The sequence below is a fragment of the Paroedura picta genome, chromosome 1 (assembly GCF_049243985.1).
Source record: "Paroedura picta isolate Pp20150507F chromosome 1, Ppicta_v3.0, whole genome shotgun sequence".
Classification (NCBI taxonomy): Eukaryota; Metazoa; Chordata; class Lepidosauria; order Squamata; family Gekkonidae; genus Paroedura; species Paroedura picta.
In genome coordinates, this window is record NC_135369.1 from 184,869,390 (window position 1) to 184,892,871 (window position 23,482).

Sequence of the window (23,482 nt, forward strand, 5' to 3'; positions counted from 1 at the left end):
GGTTAGCTTTATATTTTGTTCCGGGTGGGTATTATGTTGGTTTTCAGAAGTGTTAGACATTTTGGAGAAATATTGAAATGGTTGCGAAAGCCCATGGGATGTAGAAATATTTTTTTCACATTTTTTTCCTTTTAAAAGCTGGTATATTAATAGGGATATTAATAGGGAAGTGTTAGCGGTGTGGGAGTAAAATTTACATGGTTGGGAAAGCCCATTGGATGTAGAAATATTTTTTCCACATTTTTTTCATTGTAAAAGCTGGTAAATTAATAGGCATTTTCGTACAGTTAAGTATTGTATGTACGGTTCTGGTAGCTTTATATATTGTTCCGTCTGGGAATTCTTTTCGTTTTTTGGAAGCGTTAGACTTGTGGGAATAAAAGTGACATGGTTAGGAAAGGCCATGGAATGAAGAAATATTTTTATCATATTTTTTTACTCGTAAAAATTAGTAAATGCATAGGTATTTTCTTACGGGTAAGTTCACTGTCTACGGATTGGTTAGCTTTATATTTTGGAAGTGCCCATATTTTTTTCACATTTTTTTCTTGTAAAAATTAGGTAAATGAATAGGTATTTTTGTACGGTTAAAAGCCCTGTCTGCGGATCGGTTAGCCCATGGGATTTTGAAATATATTTCCCAGGCCGCAAGTTTCTTACTGTGGGAGGGAGGGAGAGGGAAGCAGGGCCGCGCATGCGCCATGCGCAGCCAAAAAAACACAGGTGCGGCACTTTCACACATTCGTGCATGCGCACAAGTGCCGCACACGCGCGTTTTCGGCCACAATGCGCATGCACATTCCAATCATGTGCGTCACCCCAAGGGTCAGACATGACTCGGTGATTGCACAGGGGATATTGTTATTATTTTGTAAGCGTTAGACTTGTGGGAGTAAAATTTACATGGTTGGGAAAGGCCATGGAATTAAGAAATTTTTTTTCACATTTTTTTCTTGTAAAAATTAGTTCAATTAATAGGTATTATCGTACGGTTAAGTACCCTTTCTACGGATCGGTTAGCTTTATATTTTGTTCCGGGTAGGTATTCTGTTGGTTTTTCAGAAATGTTAGACCTGTTGGAGAAATATTGAAATGGTTGGTAAACCCCATGGGATGTAGAAATATTTTTTTCACATTTTTTTCATTTTAAAAGATGGTAAATTAATAAGGATTTTCGTACGGTTAAGTATCGTATATACGGTTTAGGTAGCTTTATATATTGTATCGGGTGGGCATTTTGTTGGTTTTTCAGAAGTGTTAAAACTGTGGGAGAAACACTGCCATGATTCGGTAAAGCCATGGAATGTAGAAATATCACAGTTTTACCCTTTAAAATTTAGTTAAATATTTAGGTATTTTCGTACTGTTAAGTACTGTATGTAACATTTGGGTACCTTTATATATTGTTCAGACTGGGCATTCTGTTGGTTTTTTGGAAGCGTTAGACTCGTGGGAGTATAATTGACATGGTTGGGAGAAGCCATGGCATGAAGAAATGTTTTTTTTACATTGTTTTACTTGTAAAAATTTCTTGTAAAAATTAGGTAAATTATCAGGTATTATCTTACGATTAAGTACCATGTCTACTGATCGGTTAGCTTTATATATTGTATCGAGTGGGCATTTTGTTAGTTTTTCAGAAGTGTTAATACTGTGGGAGGAAAACTGCCATGGTTGGGAAAGGCCATGGAACGTTGAAATATTTTTTTCACATTTTTTCCCTGTACGGTTAAGTATCGAATGCACGGTTGAAATACTGAAATGTTTGGGAAAGCCCATGGGATGTAGAAATATTTTTTTTCAAATTTTTTTACTTGTAAAAATTAGGTAAATTCATCGATATTTTCGTACGGTTAAGTACCCTGTCTAGTATTAGACCTGTTGGAGTAAAATTGACATGGTTGGGAAAGGCCACGGAATATAGAGATGTTTTTTTCACATATTTCCATGTAAAATTTAGGTAAATAATTCAGTATCTTTGTACTGTTAAGTACTGTATGTATGGTTTAGGTAGTTTTATATATTATTCCGGGTGGGTATTTTGTTGGTTTTTCAGAAGTGTTAAAACTGTGGGAGGAACACTGCCATGATTCGGTAAGGCCATGGAATGTAGAAATATCACAGTTTTACCATTTAAAATTTAGGTAAATAATGAGGTATTTTCGTATTAAGTACTGTATGTAACGTTCGGGTAGCTTTATATATTGTTCAGACTGGGCATTCTGTTGGTTTTTTTGAAGCATTAGATTCGTGGGAGTAACATTGACGTGGTTGGGAAAAGCCATGGAATGTAGATATATTTCTTTCACATTTTTTTCTTGTAAAAATTAGGTAAATTAATAGGTAAATTAATAGGTAAATTAACAGGTATTTTTGTACGTTTAAGTACCATGTCTACTGATCAGTTAGCTTTATATATTGTATCGGGTGGGCATTTTATTGGTTTTTGAGAAGTATTTTATCGCCTTTTTCTACTTGCAAAAATTAGGTAAATTCGTAGGTATTTTCGTACGGTTAAGTACGCTATCTATGGATCGGTTAGCTTTATATATTGTTCCGGGTGGTTATTCTGTTGGTTTTCAGAAGTGTCAGAACTGTTGGAGAAATATTGAAATGGTTGGGAAAGCCCATGGGATGTAGAAATATTTTTTTCACATTTTTTTCCTTGTATATACTGGTAAATTAATAGGGTTATTAGTAAAGTTAAGTATTTTATGTACTGTTCGGGTAGCTTTATATATTGTACAGACTGGGCATTCTGTTGGTTTTTTGGAAGTGTTAGACTTGTGGGAGTAAAATTGACTTGGTTGGGAAAGCCGATGGAATATATACATATTTTATTCACATTTTTTTAATTGCAAAAATTAGGTAAATTAATAGGGATTTTCGTACGGTTAAGTATCGTATATACGCTTTGGTTAGCTTTATATATTGTATCGGCTGGGCCTTTTGTTGGTTTTTCAGAAGTGTTAAAACTGTGGGAGGAAAACTGCCATGGTTGGGAGGCCATGGAACGTAGAAATATTTCTTTCACATTTTTCACATCCTGGTAAAAGCTGGTAAATTAATGGGTAGTATCGTATGGTTAAATACTGCATTTATGGTTCAGGTAGCTTTATTTATTGTCTGGGATGTTATTCTGTTGGTTTATCAGAAGTGTTAGACCAGTTGGAGAAATCTTGAAATGGTTGGGAAAGCCCATGGGATGTAGAAATATTTTTTTCACATTTTTTTCTTGTAAAAATTCTGTAAATACATAGCTATTTTTGCACCGTTAAGTACCCTATCCACAGAACGTTTAGCTTTATGTATTGTTCTGGGTGGTTAATCTGTTGGTTTTTCAGAAGTGTTAGACCTGTTGGAGAAATATTGAAATGGGGTGTATAAATGTTTGGTTGACATTTTTTCCTTTTAAAAGATGGTAAATTAATAGGGATTTTCATACGGTTAAGTACTGTAAGTACGGTTCAACTAGCTTTATATATTGTCCCGGGTGGGCATTTTCTTGGTTTTTCAGAAGTGTTAAAACTGTGGGAGGAACACTGCCATGATTAGGTAAGGCCAGGGAATGTAGAAATATCTTTTTCACAGTTTTACCCTTTAAAATTTAGGTATTTTCGTACTGTTAAGTACTGTATGTAACGTTTGGGTAGCTTTATATATTTTTCAGACTGGGCATTCTGTTGGTTTTTTGGAAGCATTAGATTTGTGGGAGTAACATTTACGTGGTTGGGAAAAGCCATGGAATGAAGAAATATTTCTTTCAGATTTTTTTCTTGTAAAAATTAGGTAAATTAATAGGTAAATGAACAGGTATTTTTGTACGTTTAAGTACCATGTCTACTGATCAGTTAGCATTCTATATTGTATCGGATGGGCATTTTGTTGGTTTTTGAGAAGTATTAGTCTTGTGGGAGTAAAATTGACATGGTTGAGAAAGCCCATGGAATATATAAATATTTTTTTCACATTTTTCATAGGTATTCTTGTACGTTGTCTACAGAAGTACGCTGTCTACAGAAAGGTTAGCTTTATATTTTGTGCCGGGTGGGTATTCTGTTGGTTTTCCAGAAGTATTAGACCTGTTGGAGAAATATTAAAATGGTTGGGAAAGCCCATGGGATGTAGAAATATTTTTTCCCATTTTTTTCCTTTTGAAAACTGGTAAATTAACAGGGATTTTCGTACGTTTAGGTATATAAAGCTTTTGGTAGCTTTATATATTGTAAAGACTGGGCATTATGTTGGTTTTTAGGAAGCGTTAGACTTGTGGGAGTAATATTTACATAATTGGGAAACAACATGGAATGAAGAAATATTTTTTTCACATTTTTTTACTTATAAAAAATAGGTAAATCCATAGGTATTTTAGTACGGTTAAGTACCCTGTCTACGGATCGGTTAGCTTTATATTTTGTTCCTGGTGGTTATTCTGCTGGTTTTTCAGAAATGTTAGACCTGTTGGAGAAATATTGAAATGGTTGGGAAAGGCCATGGGATGTATAAATATTTTTTTTCTTCTGTTGATATTTTATTAAATATCGTTGTGTAAGAACAACTATTCATTCTCCTCGCTCCGCAATCTTGCATTTGGATTGGTAACATTGATAGCAAGCTGAGCTGCCCTCTCCACAATTACTTTTCGATTCTTGGGGAAAACATTGTGAGCGATCTCTGCACAATATGACTTGTTGCTCATCATCAGCACCTCTAACTCTTTGACACTGTGGACAAGAAACTTTCTGAATCCTGAAGGCAGCATGTCATTTGTCTTCTTATTGCTACCATACACAATGTTGGGCATCAAGATTTGGCCCTTGAATCTTCTGCGAACTCTGTTGTCAATACCTCTTGGTTTTCTCCAGTTACGCTTGATTTTGACATAGCGATCAGACTGATGACGGATGAACTTCTTGGTTCTCTTCTTGAAGATGAGGGGTCTGAGGGCCTGCATGTTGTCAGTCGGCTAATGGCGACACCCGCCCGCCTCGGAAGCGCCGGCAGAAAACGGATGTACAAATATTTTGTTCACTTTTTTTCCTTTTAAAAGCTGGTAAATTAATAGGGATTTTCGTACAGTTAAGTACTGTATGTACGGTTCGGGTGTGAAAGGCCATGGAATGTAGAAATATTTTTTTCTCATTTTTCCCCTGTAAAATTTAGGTAACTAATTAGGTATTTTTGTACTGTTACGTATTGTATGTACGGTTCAGGTAGCTTTATATATTTTATTGGGTGGGCAGTTTGTATGTTTTTCAGAAGTGTTAATACTGTGGGATGAAAACTGCCATGGTTGGGAAAGGCCATGGAATGTAGAAATATTTCTTTCACATTTTTTCCCTGTAAAATTTAGATAAATAATTAGGTATTTTTGTACTGTAAGTACGGTTCAGGTATCTTTATATATTGTCCCGGGTGGGCATTTTGTTGGTTTTTGAGAAGTGTTAATACTGTGGGAGGAAAACTGCCATGGTTGGGAAAGGCCATGGAATATATAAATATTTTTTTCACATTTTTTTCCTTTTAAAGCCTGGAAAATTAATAGGGATATCCGTACGGTTAAGTATCGCATATACGGTTTGGGTAGCTTTATATATTGTATCGAGTGGGCATTTTGTTGGTTTTTAGAAGTGTTAAAACTGCGGGAGGAAACCTGCCATGGTTGGGAAAGGCCATGGAATGTGGAAATATTTTTTTCACATTTTTCACATCCTGGTAAATCCTGGTAAATTAATACGGATTTTCGTTCAGTTAAGTATTGTATGTACCGTTCAAGTAGCTTTATATATTGTTCACACTGGGCATTCTGTACGTTTTTTGGAAGCATTAGACTCATGGGAATAAAATTGACGTGGTTGGGAAAGGCCATGGAATGAAGAAATATTTCTTTCACATTTTGTCTTGTAAAAATTAGGTAAATTAATAGGCAAATTAACAGGTATTTTTGTACGTTTAAGTACCATGTCTACTGATCAGTTAGCTTTATATATTGTATCGGGTGGGAATTTTGTTGGTTTTTCAGAAGTGTTAAAACTGTGGGAGGAAAACTGCCATGGTTGGGAAAGGCCACGGAATGTAAAAATATTTCTTTCACATTTTTTCCCTGTAAAATTTAGATAAATAATGAGGTATTTTTGTACTGTAAGTACGGTTCAGGTAGGTTTATATATTGTCCCGGGTGGGCATTTTGTTGGTTTTTGAGAAATACTAGACTCGTGGGAGTAACATTTACGTGGCTGGGAAAGGCCATGGAATGAAGAAATATTTCTTTCACATTTTGTCTTGTAAAAATTAGGTAAATTAATAGGTATATTAACAGGTATTTTCGTACGGTTAAGTACCATGTCTACTGATCGGTTAGCTTTATATATTGTATCGGGTGAGCATTTTGTTGGTTTTTCAGAAGTGTTAATACTGTGGGAGGAAAACTGCCATGATTGGGATAGGCCATGGTACATAGAAATATTTCTTTCAAATTTTTTCCCTGTGAAATTTAGATAAATAAAGAGATTTTTTTTACTATTAAGTACTGTTAGTACGTTTCAGGTAGCTTTATATATTGTCCCGGGTGCGCATTTTGTTGGTTTTTGAGAAGTGTTAGCCTTGAGGGAGTAAAAGTGACATGGTTGGGAAAACCCATGGAATATATAAATATTTTTTTCACATTTTTTGAGTTATATTAATAGGTAAATTAACTGGTATTTTCGTACTTTTAAGTACCCTGTCTACGGATCGGTTAGATTTATATTTTGTTCCAGGTGTGTATGCTCTTGGTTTTTCAGAAGTGTTAGATCTGTTGGTGAAATATTGAAACGGTTGGGAAAGCTTATGGGATGTAGAAATATTTTTTTCACATTTTTTCCCTTTTAAAAGCTGGTGAATTAATAGGGATTTTCGTACTGTTAAGTACGGTTCAGGTAGCATTATATATTGTTTCGGGTGGGCATTTGGTTGGTTTAAAAGAAGTGTTAGCCTTGTGAGAGTAAAATGGATATGGCCAGTCAGTCAGTCAGTAACCTTTTATTGGCATAAAATGTATAAGACATATAAAAAGAGGGTTTAAAATTTCAACAAAATAATAAAATGGTGTTACATGACCAAACAAATCTTAAAATGATCAAATAAACTATAAGAGATAAAATACAAGGTAGGCAGCATATTATAAAAGCATCTTAGTTAAAGCTCTGGCAACTAAAATGGTTATCTCTGGGTCTTTGTCAAAGAGCAGAAATTGCAAGGTCATAGATTTACTTACAGAAGGCTTGTTTCCCAGCAAAGCAACAAAGCTGTCATCCCGACACTGCTCATATAAGGGGCAATCTAGCAAAATGTGTGAGACAGAGTCAGGGCAGCCAGAACCACGCGGACAGAGTCTCGCATGGTATGGGATATGATGGAATCTTCCCTCTAAGACCTTTGAGGGGAAAGCATTCATTCGTGCCAGGAGAAAAGCTCTTCTCAGGGGTGGGACATCAAGGAGATGCAAATATGTAGGCATAATATTTCTCTGCATAATGATGCCAAAGAATGCTGGTGAGCAGACTCGAGGCTGGGTAGGTATGAGTTCCTGCTGCTCATGGTCTAAAATTCTCTGTTTAATAATCCGGAAGACACATTTTTCTTCCAGAGGTAGTAGGGAGTTCAGATCGATGCCAATGGAGACTAATTTTTGTTCCATAGCCTGGATCCATTGAAATTTAAGAGGGTCACTTTTTAGACAAGTTAAAAGGCTGCCAGTTTCTATTCTAAAAAACCATCTGACCCAAAATTTAAAAGTAGCTATCCAGGCCCTTGTCTCTACCCTAATTTGGCCAAATTCTGCGCAAATGGCATGGTAGGAGACACAGTTGGGAACCCCTGCAATTTGCCTATAGAAAGCAGATTGAACACCCTCAATAGATTTATTAAAGGCAGGAACCCATAAGGGGCATCCAAACAGGAGCTGGGACATTACTTTGGCATTAAAAATTTTAATTGCTGCAGGGATAAATTGGTTACCTTTCGCAGAGAAAAAGAACTGTTTTATCAAAGAAGATGAGGATTTGGCCAGATTGATAGCTCGTTGGCAGTGGGAGCTCCATTTCTGGTTATACGGGAAGGTAACACCTAGATACTTAAATGTTTTGACTTGTTCTATTGAAGTGCCTCCAATAGACCAAGTCATTGCATGCCAGCTCTTAGAGAAAACCAAAACTTTTGTTTTACCATAGTTAATTACTAACTTATTATCTTGGCAATATTGGATAAGTATCGTTGTAAGCCAACCCTTGTATATGACAGTATTGTAGTATTGTCGGCATACAACAACAAAGGAATATGCTGGGAACCGAGTTTTGGGGGATGACCATTAATTGGTTCCAGTTTTAACGCTAAATCATTACTGAATAAATTGAACAACAAGGGGGCCAGAATACAGCCTTGCTTAACTCCAATGGTCATTGAAATCTTAGAGGTTAAGTCTCCCTTTGAAGAATACCGGACTTGGAAGGAGGTGGACACATAAAGTTTTTGGATGAGAAACACAAGTCTCGGTTCCATACCCATTGATCGCAATTTATTCCAGAGCATATCCCTATCTATCTTATCAAAGGCACTTTTAAGATCTATAAAAGCTGTATATAGCCTCTTACCATTTTGGGACGTATATTTCTCGGCCAGGCATGAGAGAGTTAAACAATGATCTATAGTAGAGTTACCCTGCAAGAAACCAATCTGTTCAGGACCTATAATTCTTTGAGAGCGAGCCCAATCAGTTAGGCGCCGTTCGAGATGTTTTGCATAAATCTTACCTATAATTGATAATAAACTAATAGGTCTAAAATTATTAGGGTCATTATGGTCACCCTTTTTAAACATGGGAATAATGATTGAATTCAACCAAGAACTTGGGACAATCCCATGTAAGTCAATTAAGGTAAATAAGTTGGCCAAGGGAGGAGCCCACCATTTAGGGTTGTTTTTTAGAAGTTCAGCTGAAAAGGCATCCTGGCCTGGGGCTTTGCCTATCTTAAGGCTCAGAATTAATTCCTCTACTTCGTCAGGCAAAACTGGGGACCATCTAGGGACATTAGTTGGGATGGAGTCATTCAGCAGATTTTCTGGAGCGCTGGGACATTAAATAGAGCAGAAAAATGATCAACCCAAACTTGGGGGGCAATAATAAGTTCTAAATTATCAGTCTTCCCCCTCAAGGGTCCTCTTACAGCTGACCAGAATGCTTTGGAATTTTTGGATTTAACAATGTCAAATAGGCGGGCCCAATTATCGTGAGAGTAAAGCCGTTTTTTCTCTCGGATAAGACAATTATACTGTTTTTTTTTTGTTCAAAGTAACTGTGGATAATAGTCTGATCCTCTGACGATTGGGCCTGTCTAAATAGCTCTCTCCGGTTTTTTTTTGAGATATGACATTCTTGGTCAAACCAGGAGGAATTGCTGCCTTTGTTACAGACTGGTTGTGCTTTAAGGCCGCAAAGGATATGGTTGGGAAAGCCCACGGAACACAGAAATATTTTTTTCACATTTTCTCCCTGTAAAATTTATGTAAATAATTAGGTATTTTCGTACTGTTAAGTACTGTATGTATGGTTCAGGTAGCTTTATATATTGTTCAGGTTGGACTTTTGTTGGTTCTTGAGAAGTGTTAGCTATGTGGGAATAAAATTGACATGGTTGGGAAAGGCCATAGAATGAAGAATTTTTTTTTCACATTTTTTTACTTGTATAAATTAGGTAAATTCATCGATATTTTCGTACGGTTATGTACCATGTCTACGGAACGGGTAAATTTATATTTTGTTCCGGGTGGGTATTATGTTGGTTTTTAAGAAGTGTTAGACATGTTGGAGAAATATTGAAATGGTTGGGAAAGGCCACGGAATGAAGAAATATATTTTTTCACTTTTTTTTACTTGTAAAAATTAGGTATATTCATAGGTATTTTCATGCGGTTAAGTACCCTGTCTGCGGATCGGTTAGCTTTATATTTTGTTCCAGGTGGGTATTCTGTTGGTTTTTCATAAGTATTAGACCTGTTGAAGAAATATTGAAATGGTTGGGAAAGCCCATGGTATGTAGAAATATTTTTTTCTCATTTTTTCCCTGTAAAATTTAGGTAAATAATTAGGTATTCTCGTACTGTATGTACGGTTCAGGTAGCTTTATATAATGTTCCAGTTGGAACATAATGTTCCTGTTGGTTCTTGAGAAGTGTTAGCCATGAGGGAGTATAATTGACATTCTTGGGAAAGCGCATGGAATATATAAATATTTTTTCCACATTTTTTTACTTGTAAAGATTAGGTTAATTCATAGGAAATTTTGTACGGTTATGTATCTTGTCTACTGATCGGTTAGCTTTATATTTTGTTCCGGGTGGGTATTCTGTTGGTTTTTCAGAAGTGTTAGACATTTTGAGAAATATTGAAACGGTTGCGAAAGACCATGGGATGTAGAAATATTTATTTCAGATTTTTTTCCTTGTAAAAGCTGGTTAAGTATTGTATGTACGGTTCGGGTAGCTTTATATATTGTTCAGACTGGGCATTCTGTTGGTTTTTTGGAAGCGTTAGACTTATGGGAGTAAAATTGACATGGTTGGGAAAGGCCATGGAATGAAGAAATCTTTTTTTCACATTTTTTTACTTGTAAAAATTAGGTAAATTCATCAGTATTTTCGTACGGTTAAGTACCCTGTATACGGACCGGTTAGCTTTATATTTTGGTCCAGGTAGGTATTCTGTTGGTTTTTCAGAAGTGTTAGACCTGTTGGAGAAATATTGAAATGGTTGCGAAAGCCCATGGGAAGTAGAAATATTTTTTTCACATTTTTTTGCTTTTAAAAGCTGGTAAATTAATAGGTATTTTCGTACTGTTAAGTACTATATGTACGGTTCAGGTAGCTTTATATATTGTTCCGGTTGGCATTTTGTTGGTTTTTAGATGTGTTAAAACTGTGGGAAGAAAACTGCCATGGTTGGGAAAGGGCATGGAACGTAGAAATTTTTTTTCCACATTTTTTCCCGGTAAAATTTAGGTAAATAATTAGGTTTTTTCATACGGTTAAGTACTGTATGTACGGTTCAGGTAGCTTTATATATTGTTACGGGTGGGCATTTTGTTGGTTTTTGATAAGTCTTAGCCTTGTGGGAGTCAAATTGAAATGGTTGGAAAAGCCCATGGGATATAAAAATATTTTTAAGTACCATGGCCTTTCCCAACCATGGCAGTTTTCCTCGAACAGTATTAACACTTCTGAAAAACCAACAAAATGCCCACCCGATACAATATATGAAGCTAACCGATCAGTAGACATGGTACTTAACCGTATGAAAATATCTGTTAATTTACCTATTGATTTACCTAATTTTTACGAGAAAAAATGTGAAAGAAATATTTCTTCATTCCATGGCCTTTCCCAACCACGTAAATATTACTCCCACGAGTCTAACGCTTCCAAAAAACCAACAGAATGCCCATTCTGAACAATATATAAAGCTACCCGAACGTTACATACAGTACTTAACAGTACGAAAATACCTAATTATTTACCTAGATTTTACAGGTTAAAACTGGGAAAAAGATATTTCTACATTCCATGGCCTTACCGAAACATGGCAGTGTTCCTCCCACAGTTTTAACACTTCTGAAAAACCAGCAAAATGCCCACCCGATACTATATATAGAGCGACCTGAACCGTACATACGATACTTAACCATACGAAAATCCCTATTTATTTACCAGCTTTTAAAAGGAAAAATGTGAACAAAATATTTCTACATCCCATGGGCTTTCCCAACCGTTTCAATATTTCTCCAACAGGTCTAACACTTCTGAAGAACCAGCAGAATAACCACCCGGAAAAAAATATAAAGCTAACCAATCCTAAAACAGCGTACTTAAACATATGAAAATTCCGATGAATTTACCTAATTTTTACAAGTAAAAAAATGTGAAAAATATATTTATATATTCCATGGGATTTCCCAACCATGTCAATTTCACTCCCACGAGGCTAACACTTCTCAAAAACCAACAAAATACCCACCCGGGACAATATATAAAGCTACCTGAAACATAAATAAGGTACTTAACCGTATGAAAATACCTAATTATTTGCCTAAATTTTACAGGGAAATATGTGAAAAAAATATTTCTACGTTCTGTGGCCTTTCCCAACCATGGCAGTTTACCTTCCACAGTTTTAACACTTCTGAAAAATTAATAGGGATTTTCGTACGGTTAAGTATCGTATAAATGGTTTGGGTAGCTTTATATATTGTATCGGGTGGGCATTTTGTTAGTTTTTCAGAAGTGTTAATACTGTGGGAGGAAAACTGCCATGGTTGGGAAAGGCCATGGAACGTTGAAATATTTTTTTCACATTTTTTCCCTGTACGTTTAAGTATCGAATGTACGGTTGAAATATTGAAATGGTTGGGAAAGCCCATGGGATGTAAAAATATTTTTTTCAAATTTTTTCCTGGTAAAAACTGGTAAATTAATAGGAATTTTCATACAGTTAAGTATCGTATGTACGGTTCGGGTAGCTTTATATATTGTTCAGACTGGGCATTCTGTTGGTTCTTGAGAAGTGTTAGCTGTGTGGGAGGAAAATTGACATGTTTGGGAAAGGCCATGGAATATTTTTTTCACATTTCTTTACTTGTAAAAATTAGGTAAATTCATCGATATTTTCGTACGGTTAAGTACCCTGTATAGTATTAGACCTGTTGGAGTAACCTTGACATGGTTGGGAAAGGCCATGGAATATAGAAATATTCCTTTCACATTTTTTTCTTGTAAAAATTAGGTAAATTAATAGGTAAATTAATAGGTAAATTAACAGGTATTTTTGCACGTTTAAGTACCATGTCTACTGATCAGCTAGCTTTATATATTGTATCGGGTGGGCATTTTGTTGGTTTTTGAGAAGTATTTTATCGCCTTTTTTTACTTGCAAAAATTAGGTAAATTCGTAGGTATTTTCGTACGGTTAAGTACGCTATCTACGGATCGGTTAGCTTTATATTTTGTTCCGGGTGGGTATTCTGTTGGTTTTTCAGAAGTGTTAGACCTGTTGGAGAAATATTGAAATGGTTGGGAAAGCCCATGGGATGTAGAAATATTTTTTTCACCATTTTTTCATTGTAAAATCTGGTAAATTAATAGGGATTTTCGTACAGTTAAGTATTGTATGTACGGTTCTGGTAGCTTTATATATTTTTCCGTCTGGGAATTCTTTTCGTTTTTTGGAAGTGTTAGACTTGTGGGAATAAAAGTGACATGTTTAGGAAAGGCCATGGAATGAAGAAATATTTTTATCATATTTTTTTACTCGTAAAAATTAGTAAATGCATAGGTATTTTCTTACGGGTAAGTTCACTGTCTACGGATTGGTTAGCTTTATATTTTGGAAGTGCCCATATTATTTTCACATTTTTTTCTTGTAAAAATTAGGTAAATGAATAGGTATTTTTGTACGGTTAAAAGCCCTGTCTGCGGATCGGTTAGCCCATGGGATGTTAAAATATATTTTTCACATTTTTTTCCTTTTAAAAGCTGGTAAATTAATAGGGATTTTCGTACGGGTAAGTATCATATATACCGGTGGTCCCCAACCACCAGGCCGGGGCTGCGAAGGCCCTGGCACTGCGCTGCGGCTCCCTCTCCCCACCCCCCTGCAGTAAGAAACTTCCCAGGCCGCAAGTTTCTTACTGTGGGAGGGAGGGTGATGGAAGCAGGGCCGCGCATGCGCCATGTGCAGCCAAAAAAACACAGGTGCGGCACTTTCACACATTCGTGCATGCGCACAAGTGCCGCACACGCGCGTTTTCGGCCACAATGCGCATGCACATTGCAATCATGTGCGTCACCCCAAGGGTCAGACGACTCGGTGCTTGCACAGGGGATATCGTTATTATTTTGTAAGCGTTAGACTTGTGGGAGTAATATTTACATGGTTGGGAAAGGCCATGGAATGAAGAAATATTTTTTTCACATTTTTTTCTTGTAAAAATTAGTTCAATTAATAGGTATTATCGTACGGTTAAGTACCCTTTCTACGGATCGGTTAGCTTTATATTTTGTTCCGGGTAGGTATTCTGTTGGTTTTTCAGAAATGTTAGACCTGTTGGAGAAATATTGAAATGGTTGGTAAAGCCCATGGGAAGTAGAAATATTCCTTTCACATTTTTTTCTTGTAAAAATTAGGTAAATTAATAGGTAAATTAATAGGTAAATTAACAGGTATTTTTGCACCTTTAAGTACCATGTCTACTGATCAGCTAGCTTTATATATTGTATCGGGTGGGCATTTTGTTGGTTTTTGAGAAGTATTTTATCGCCTTTTTTTACTTGCAAAAATTAGGTAAATTCGTAGGTATTTTCGTACGGTTAAGTACGCTATCTAAGGATCGGTTAGCTTTATATTTTGTTCCGGGTGGGTATTCTGTTGGTTTTTCAGAAGTCTTAGAACTGTTGGAGAAATATTGAAATGGTTGGTAAAGCCCATGGGATGTAGAAATATTTTTTTCACATTTTTTTCATTTTAAAAGCTGGTAAATTAATAAGGATTTTCGTACGGGTAAGTATCGTATATACGGTTTGGGTAGCTTTATATATTGTATCGGGTGGGCATTTTGTTGGTTTTTCAGAAGTGTTAAAACTGTGGGAGAAACACTGCCATGATTCGGTAAGACCATGGAATGTAGAAATATCACAGTTTTACGCTTAAAAATTTAGGTAAATATTTAGGTATTTTCGTACTGTTAAGTACTGTATGTAACGTTTGGGTACCTTTATATATTGTTCAGACTGGGCATTCTGTTGGTTTTTTGGAAGCATTAGACTCGTGGGAGTATAATTGACATGGTTGGGAGAGGCCATGGCATGAAGAAATGTTTTTTTTACATTGTTTTACTTGTAAAAATTTCTTGTAAAAATTAGGTAAATTATCAGGTATTTTCTTACGATTAAGTACCATGTCCACTCATGGGTAAGCTTTATATATAGTATCGTGTGGGCATTTTGTTAGTTTTTCAGAAGGGTTAAAACTGTGGGAGGAAAACTGCCATGGTTGGGAAAGGCCATGGAACGTTGAAATATTTTTTTCACATTTTTTCCCTGTACGGTTAAGTATCGAATGTACGGTTGAAATATTGAAATGGTTGGGAAAGCCCATGGGATGTAGAAATATTTTTTTCAAATTTTTTCCTGGTAAAAACTGGTAAATTAATAGGAATTTTCGTACAGTTAAGTATCGTATGTACGGTTCGGGTAGCTTTATATATTGTTCAGACAGGGCATTCTGTAGGTTTTTTGGAAGTGTTAGACCTATGGGAGTAAAATTGACATGGTTGGGAAAGGCCATGGAATGAAGAAATATTTCTTTCACATCTTTTTCTCATAAAAATTAGGTAAATTAATAGGTAAATTAACAGGTATTTTCGTACGGTTAAGTACCATGTCTACTGATCGGTGAGCTTTATATATTGTATCGGGTTGGCATTTTGTTGGTTTTTCAGAAGTGTTAATACTGTGGGAGGGAAACTGTCATGGTTGGGAAAGGCCATGGTACGTGGAAATATTTCTTTCACATTTTTTTCCTTTTAAAAGATGGTAAATTAATAGGGATTTTCGTAATGTTAAGTACGGTTCAGGTAGCATTATATATTGTTCTGGGTGGGCATTTTGTTGGTTTATGAGAAGTGTTAGCCTTGTGGGACTAAAACTGACATGGTTGGGAAAGCCCATGGAACATAGAAATATTTTTTTCACATTTTTTCCCTGATAAATTTAGGTTAAAAAGTACGTATTTTCGTACTGTTAAGTACTGTATGTACAGTTCAGGTAGCTTTATATATTGTTCCGGTTGGCCTTTTGTTGGTTCTTGAGAAGTGTTAGCTGTGTGGGAGGAAAATTGACATGGTTGGGAAAGGCCATGGAATGAAGAAATATTTTTTTCACATTTTTTTACTTGTAAAAATTAGGTAAATTCAACGATATTTTCGTACGGTTAAGTACCCTGTCTAGTATTAGACCTGTTGGAGTATCATTGACAGGGTTGGGAAAGGCCACGGAATATAGAGATGTTTTTTTCACATATTTCCATGTAAAATTTAGGTAAATAAATCTTTGTACTGTTAAGTACTGTATGTATGGTTTAGGTAGCTTTATATATTGTTCCGGGTGGGTATTTTGTTGGTTTTTCAGAAGTGTTAGCCTTGTGGGAGTGAAATTGACATGGAAATCCCATAGAATATATAAATATATTTTTCACATTTCTTTACTTGTAAAAATTAGGTCAATTCATGGGTATTTTCATACGTTTAAGTATGCTGTCTACGGATCGGTTAGCTTTATCTTTTGTTCCGGGTGGTTATTCTGCTGGTTTTTCCGAAGTATTAGACCTGTTGGAGAAATATTGAAACGGTTGGGAAAGCCCATGGGATGTATAAATATTTTGTTCACATTTTTTCCTTTTTCCTTTTAAAAGCTGGTAAATTAATAGGGATTTTCATATGGTTAAGTACTGTAAGTACGGTTCAGGTAGCTTTATATATTGTCCCTTGTGGGCATTTTCTTGGTTTTTCAGAAGTGTTAAAACTGTGGGAGGAACACTGCTATGATTTAGTAAGGCCATGGAATGTAGAAATATCACAGTTTTACCCTTTAAAATTTAGGTAAATAATTAGGTATTTTCGTACTGTTAAGTACTGTATGTAACGTTCGGGTAGCTTTATATATTGTTCAGACTGGGCATTCTGTTGGTTTTTTGGAAGCATTAGATTAGTGGTAGTAACATTGACGTGGTTGGGAAAAGCCATGGAATGTAGATATATTTCTTTCACATTTTTTTCTTATAAAAATGAGGTAAATTAATAGGTAAATTAATAGGTAAATTAACAGGTATTTTTGTACGTTTAAGTACCATGTCTACTGATCAGTTAGCTTTATATATTGTATCGGGTGGGCATTTTGTTGGTTTTTGAGAAGTATTTTATCGCCTTTTTTACTTGCAAAAATTAGGTAAATTCGTAGGTATTTTCGTACGGTTAAGTACGCTATCTACGGATCGGTTAGCTTTATATATTGTTCCGGGTGGTTATTCTGTTGGTTTTCAGAAGTGTCAGAACTGTTGGAGAAATATTGAAATGGTTGGGAAAGCCCATGGGATGTAGAAATATTTTTTTCACATTTTTTCCTTGTATATACTGGTAAATTAATAGGGTTATTAGTAAAGTTAAGTATTTTATGTACTGTTCGGGTAGCTTTATATATTGTACAGACTGGGCATTCTGTTGGGTTTTTGGAAGTGTTAGACTTGTGGGAGTAAAATTGACATGGTTGGGAAAGCCGATGGAATATATACATATTTTATTCACATTTTTTTATTTGCAAAAATTAGGTAAATTAATAGGGATTTTCGTACGGTTAAGTATCGTATATACGCTTTGGGTAGCTTTATATATTGTATCGGATGGGCCTTTTGTTGGTTTTTCAGAAGTGTTAAAACTGTGGGAGGAAAACTGCCATGGTTGGGAGGCCATGGAACGTAGAAATATTTCTTTCACGTTTTTCACATCCTGGTAAAAGCTGGTAAATTAATGGGTAGTATCGTATGGTTAAATACTGCATTTATGGTTCAGGTAGCTTTATTTATTTTCCCGGATGTTATTCTGTTGGTTTATCAGAAGTGTTAAACCAGTTGGAGAAATCTTGAAATGGTTGGGAAAGCCCATGGGATGTAGAAATATATTTTTCACATTTTTTCTTGTAAAAATTATGTAAATACATAGCTATTTTTGTACCGTTAAGTACCCTATCCACAGAACGTTTAGCTTTATGAATTGTTCTGGGTGGTTAATCTGTTGGTTTTTCAGAAGTGTTAGACCTGTTGGAGAAATATTGAAATGGGGTGTATAAATATTTGGTTCACATTTTTTCCTTTTAAAAGCTGGTAAATTAATAGGGATTTTCATACGGTTAAGTACTGTAAGTACGGTTCAACTAGCTTTATATATTGTCCCGGGTGGGCATTTTCTTGGTTTTTCAGAAGTGTTAAAACTGTGGGAGGAACACTGCCATGATTGGGTAAGGCCAGGGAATGTAGAAATATCTTTTTCACAGTTTTACCCTTTAAAATTTAGGTAAATAATTAGGTATTTTCGTACTGTTAAGTACTGTATGTAACGTTTGGGTAGCTTTATATATTTTTCAGACTGGGCATTCTGTTGGTTTTTTGGAAGCATTAGATTCGTGGGAGTAACATTTATGTGGTTGGGAAAAGCCATGGAATGAAGAAATATTTCTTTCACATTTTATTCTTGTAAAAATTAGGTAAATTAATAGGTAAATGAACAGGTATTTTTGTACGTTTAAGTACCATGTCTACTGATCAGTTTTCTATATTGTATCGGATGGGCATTTTGTTGGTTTTTGAGAAGTATTAGTCTTGTGGGAGTAAAATTGACATGTTTGAGAAAGCCCATGGAATATATAAATATTTTTTTCACATTTTTCATAGGTATTCTCCTACGTTGTCTACAGAAGTACGCAGTCTACAGAAAGGTTAGCTTTATATTTTGTGCCGGGTGGGTATTCTGTTGGTTTTCCAGAAGTATTAGACCTGTTGGAGAAATATTAAAATGGTTGGGAAAGCCCATGGGATGTAGAAATATTTTTTCCCCATTTTTTTCCTTTTGAAAACTGGTAAATTAATAGGGATTTTCGTACGTTTAGGTATATAAAGCTTTTGGTAGCTTTATATATTGTAAAGACTGGGCATTATGTTGGTTTTTAGGAAGCGTTAGACTTGTGGGAGTAATATTTACATGGTTGGGAAACAATATGGAATGAAGAAATATTTTTTTCACATTTTTTTACTTGTAAAAATTAGGTAAATCCATAGGTATTTTAGTACGGTTAAGTACCCTGTCTAAGGATCGGTTAGCTTTATATTTTGTTCCTGGTGGTTATTCTGCTGGTTTTTCAGAAATGTTAGACCTGTTGGAGAAATATTGAAATGGTTGGGAAAGGCATGGGATGTATAAGTATTTTTTTTCTTCTGTTGATATTTTATTAAATATCGTTGTGTAAGAACAACTATTCATTCTCCTCGCTCCGCAATCTTGCATTTGGATTGGTAACCTTGATAGCAAGCTGAGCTGCCCTCTCCACAATTACTTTTCGATTCTTGGGGAAAACATTGTGAGCGATCTCTGCACAATATGACTTGTTGCTCATCATCAGAACCTCTAACTCTTTGACATTGTGGACAAGAAACTTTCTGAATCCTGAAGGCAGCATGTCCTTTGTCTTCTTATTGCTACCATACCCAATGTTGGGCATCAAGATTTGGCCCTTGAATCTTCTGCGAACTCTGTTGTCAATACCTCTTGGTTTTCTCCTCTTACGCTTGATTTTGACATTGCGATCAGACTGATGATGGATGAACTTCTTGGTTCTCTTCTTGAAGATGAGGGGTCTGAGGGCCGGCATGTTGTCAGTCGGCTAATGGCGACACCCGCCCGCCTCGGAAGCGCCGGCAAAAAACGGATGTACAAATATTTTGTTCACTTTTTTTCCTTTTAAAAGCTGGTAAATTAATAGGGATTTTCGTACAGTTAAGTACTGTATGTACGGTTCGGGTGTGAAAGGCCATGGAATGTAGAAATATTTTTTTCACATTTTCCCCCTGTAAAATTTAGGTAACTAATTAGGTATTTTTGTACTGTTACGTATTGTATGTACGGTTCAGGTAGCTTTATATATTTTATTGGGTGGGCAGTTTGTTTGTTTTTCAGAAGTGTTAATACTGTGGGATGAAAACTGCCATGGTTGGGAAAGGCCATGGAATGTAGAAATATTTCTTTCACATTTTTTCCCTGTAAAAGTTAGATAAATAATTAGGTATTTTTGTACTGTAAGTACGGTTCAGGTAGCTTTATATATTGTCCTGGGTGGGCATTTTGTTGGTTTTTGAGAAGTGTTAATACTGTGGGAGGAAAACTGCCATGGTTGGGAAAGGCCATGGAATATATAAATATTTTTTCACATTTTTTTAGTTGTAAAAATTAGGTAAATCCATAGGTATTTTCGTACGTTTAAGTACCCTGTCTACGGATCGGTTAGTTTTATATTTGTTTCCGGGTGGGTATTCTGTTGGTTTTTCAGAAGTGTTAGACCTGTTGCAGAAATATTGAAATGGTTGGAAAAGCCCATGGGATGTAGAAATATTTTCTTCACATTTTTTTCCTTTTAAAACCTGGAAAATTAATAGGGATATCCGTACGGTTAAGTATCGCATATACGGTTTGGGTAGCTTTATATATTGTATCGACTGGGCATTTTGTTGGTTTTTAGAAGTGTTAAAACTGCGGGAGGAAACCTGCCATGGTTGGGAAAGGCCATAGAATGTGGAAATATTTTTTTTCACATATTTCCCTGTAAAATTTCGTAAAGGTAAATGTTAAGGTATCCCCTGTGCAAGCACCGAGTCATGTCTGACCCTTGGGGTGATGCCCTCTAGCGTTTTCATGGCAGACTCAATACGGGGTGGTTTGCCAGTGCCTTCCCCAGTCATGACCATTTACCCCCTAGCAAGCTGGGTACTCATTTTACCGACCTCGGAAGCATGGAAGGCTGAGTCAACCTTGAGCCGGCTGCTGGGATTGAACTCCCACCCATATGGGCAAAGCTTTCAGACAGCTGCCTTAAGTAAATTATGTATGGTTCCGGTAGCTTTATATATTGTTCCGGGTGGATATTTTTTCCAGGGATTTTTGTACAGTTTTGTATGTACCATTCAGGTAGCTTTATATTTTGTTCAGATTGGGCATTCTGTTGGTTTTTTGGAAGCGTTAGACTCGTGGGAGTAAAATTGGTTGGGAGAAGCCATGGAATGAAGAAATATTTCTTTCACATTTTTGTCTTGTAAAAATTAGGTAAATTAATAGGTAAATTAACAGGTTAAGTACCATGTCTACTGACATGGTACTTTATATCGGGTGGGTATTAGGTAAATTAATATCGGGTGGGTATTAGGTAAATTAATAGGTAAATTAACAGGTATTTTCGTACGGTTAAGTACCATGTCTACTGATCGGTTAGCTTTATATATTGTATCGGGTGGGTATTTTGTTGGTTTTTCAGAAGTGTTAATACTGTGGGAGGAAAACTGCCATGGTTCGGAAAGGCCATGTTACGTAAAAATATTTCTTTCACATTTCTTCCATGTAAAATTTAGATAAATAATTAGGTATTTTCGTACTCTTAAGTACTGTAAGTACGGTTCAGGTAGGTTTATATATTGTCCCGGGTGGGCATTTTGTTGGTTTTTGAGAAGTGTTAGCCCTGTGGGAGTAAAATTGTCATGGTTGGGAAAACCCATGGAATATATAAATATTTTTTTCACATTTTTTTACTTGTAAAAATTAAGTAAATTAATCGGTATTTTCGTACGGTTAAGTACCCTGTCTACGGATCGGTTAACTTTATATTTTTGTTCCAGGTGTGCATTCTGTTGATTATTCAGAAGTGTTAGACCTGTTGGTGAAGTATTGAAACGGTTGGGAAAGCCCATCGGATGTAGAAATATTTTGTTCACATTTTTCCCTTTTAAAAGCTGGTAAATTAATATGGATTTTCGTAGACTTGTGGAAGTAAAATTGACATGGTTGGGAAAGGCCATGGAATGAAGAAATATTTTAGTCACATTTTTTTCTTGTAAAAATTAGTTCAATTGATTTTTTTACGGTTAAGTACCCTGTCTACAGATCGGTAAGCTTTATATTTTGTTCTGCGTGGGTATTCTGTTGGTTTTTCAGAAATGTTAGACCTGTTGGAGAAATATTGAAACTGTTGGGAAAGCCCATGGGATGTATAAATATTTTGTTCACATTTGTTTCCTTGTACAATCTGGTAAATTAATATGGATTTTCGTACCGTTAAGTATTGTATGTACGGTTCGGGTACCTTTATATATTGTTCAGACTGGGCATTATGTTGGTTTCATCGAAGCGTTAGACTTGTGGGAGTAAATTTGACATGGTTGGGAAAGGCCATGGAATGAAGAAATACTTTTTCACAATTTTTCCCTGTAAAATTTAGGTAAATCCATAGGTATTTTCATACGGTTAAGTACCGTGTCTACAGATCGGTTAGCTTTATATTTTGTTCCGGATGGGTATTCTGTTGGTTTTTCAGAAGTCTCAGACCGGTTGGAGAAATATTGAAATGGTTGGATATCCCATGGGATGTAGAAATATTTTTTCACATTTGTTTCCTTGTACAATCAGGTAAATTAATAGGGATTTTCATACAGTTAAGTATTGTATGTACGGTTCGGGTACCTTTATATATTGTTCAGACTGGGCATTCTGTTGGGTTTTTGGAAGCATTAGACTCGTGGGAGTAACATTTACGTGGCTGGGAAAGGCCATGGAATGAAGAAATATTTCTTTCACATTTTTTTCTTGTAAAAATTAGGTAAATTAATAGGTAAATTAACAGGTATTTTCGTACGGTTAAGTACCATGTCTACTGATCGGTTAGCTTTAGATATTGTATCGGGTGGGCATTTTGTTGGTTTTTCAGAAGGGTTAATACTGTGGGAGGAAAACTGCCATTGTTGTGAACGGCCATGGTACGTAAAAATATTTCTTTCACATTTCTTCCCTGTAAAATTTAGATAAATAATTAGGTGTTTTCGCAATATTAAGTACTGTTAGTACGGTTCAGGTAGCTTTATATGTTGTCCCGGGTGGGCATTTTGTTGGTTTTTGAGAAGTGTTACCCTTGTGGGAGTCAAATTGACATGGTTGGGATAGCCCATGGAATATATAAATATGGAATATATAAACATGGAATATATAAATATACAAATGGCATTCCGTTTGATTTTTTGGAAGCTTTAGACTTGTGGGAGTAAAATCGACATTGTTGGGAAAGGCCATGGAATGAAGAAATATTTCTTTCACATTTTTTTCTTGTAAAAATTAGGTAAATTAATAGGTAAATTAACACGTATTTTTGTACGGTTAAGTACCCTGTCTACGGATCGGGTAGCTTTATATTTTGTTCCAGGTGTGTATTCTGTTGGTTTTTCAGATGTGTTAGACAAGTGGGTGAAATATTGAAATGGTTGGGAAAGCCCATGGGATGTAGAAATATTTTTTCACATTTTTTTCCTTTTAAAAGCTGGTAAATTAATAGGGATTTTCGTACAGTTAGGTATCTTTTATACGGTTTGGTTAGCTTTATATATTGTATCGGGTGGGCATTTTGGTGGTTTTTAGAAGTGTTAAAACTGTGGGAGGAAACCTGCCATGGTTGGGAAAGGCCATGGAATGTAGAAATATTTATTTCATAGTTTTCACATCCTGGTAAAAGCAGGTAAATTAATAGGGATTTTCGTATCGTTTTCAGTTAGCTTTATATTTTTTTCAGGGTGGGTATTCTGTTGGTTTTTCAGAAGTGTTAG

General features: G+C 35.7%; 2 pseudogenes; both read right to left on the bottom strand.

Moving 5' to 3' along the window:
* Positions 1-4,518: 4,518 nt before the first annotated feature.
* On the bottom strand, positions 4,519-4,988 carry LOC143821496 (large ribosomal subunit protein eL32 pseudogene; annotated as a pseudogene).
* A 14,073-nt stretch (positions 4,989-19,061) lies between these two features.
* Positions 19,062-19,543, bottom strand: LOC143821547 (large ribosomal subunit protein eL32 pseudogene; annotated as a pseudogene).
* Between the last annotated feature and the right edge of the window lie 3,939 nt (positions 19,544-23,482).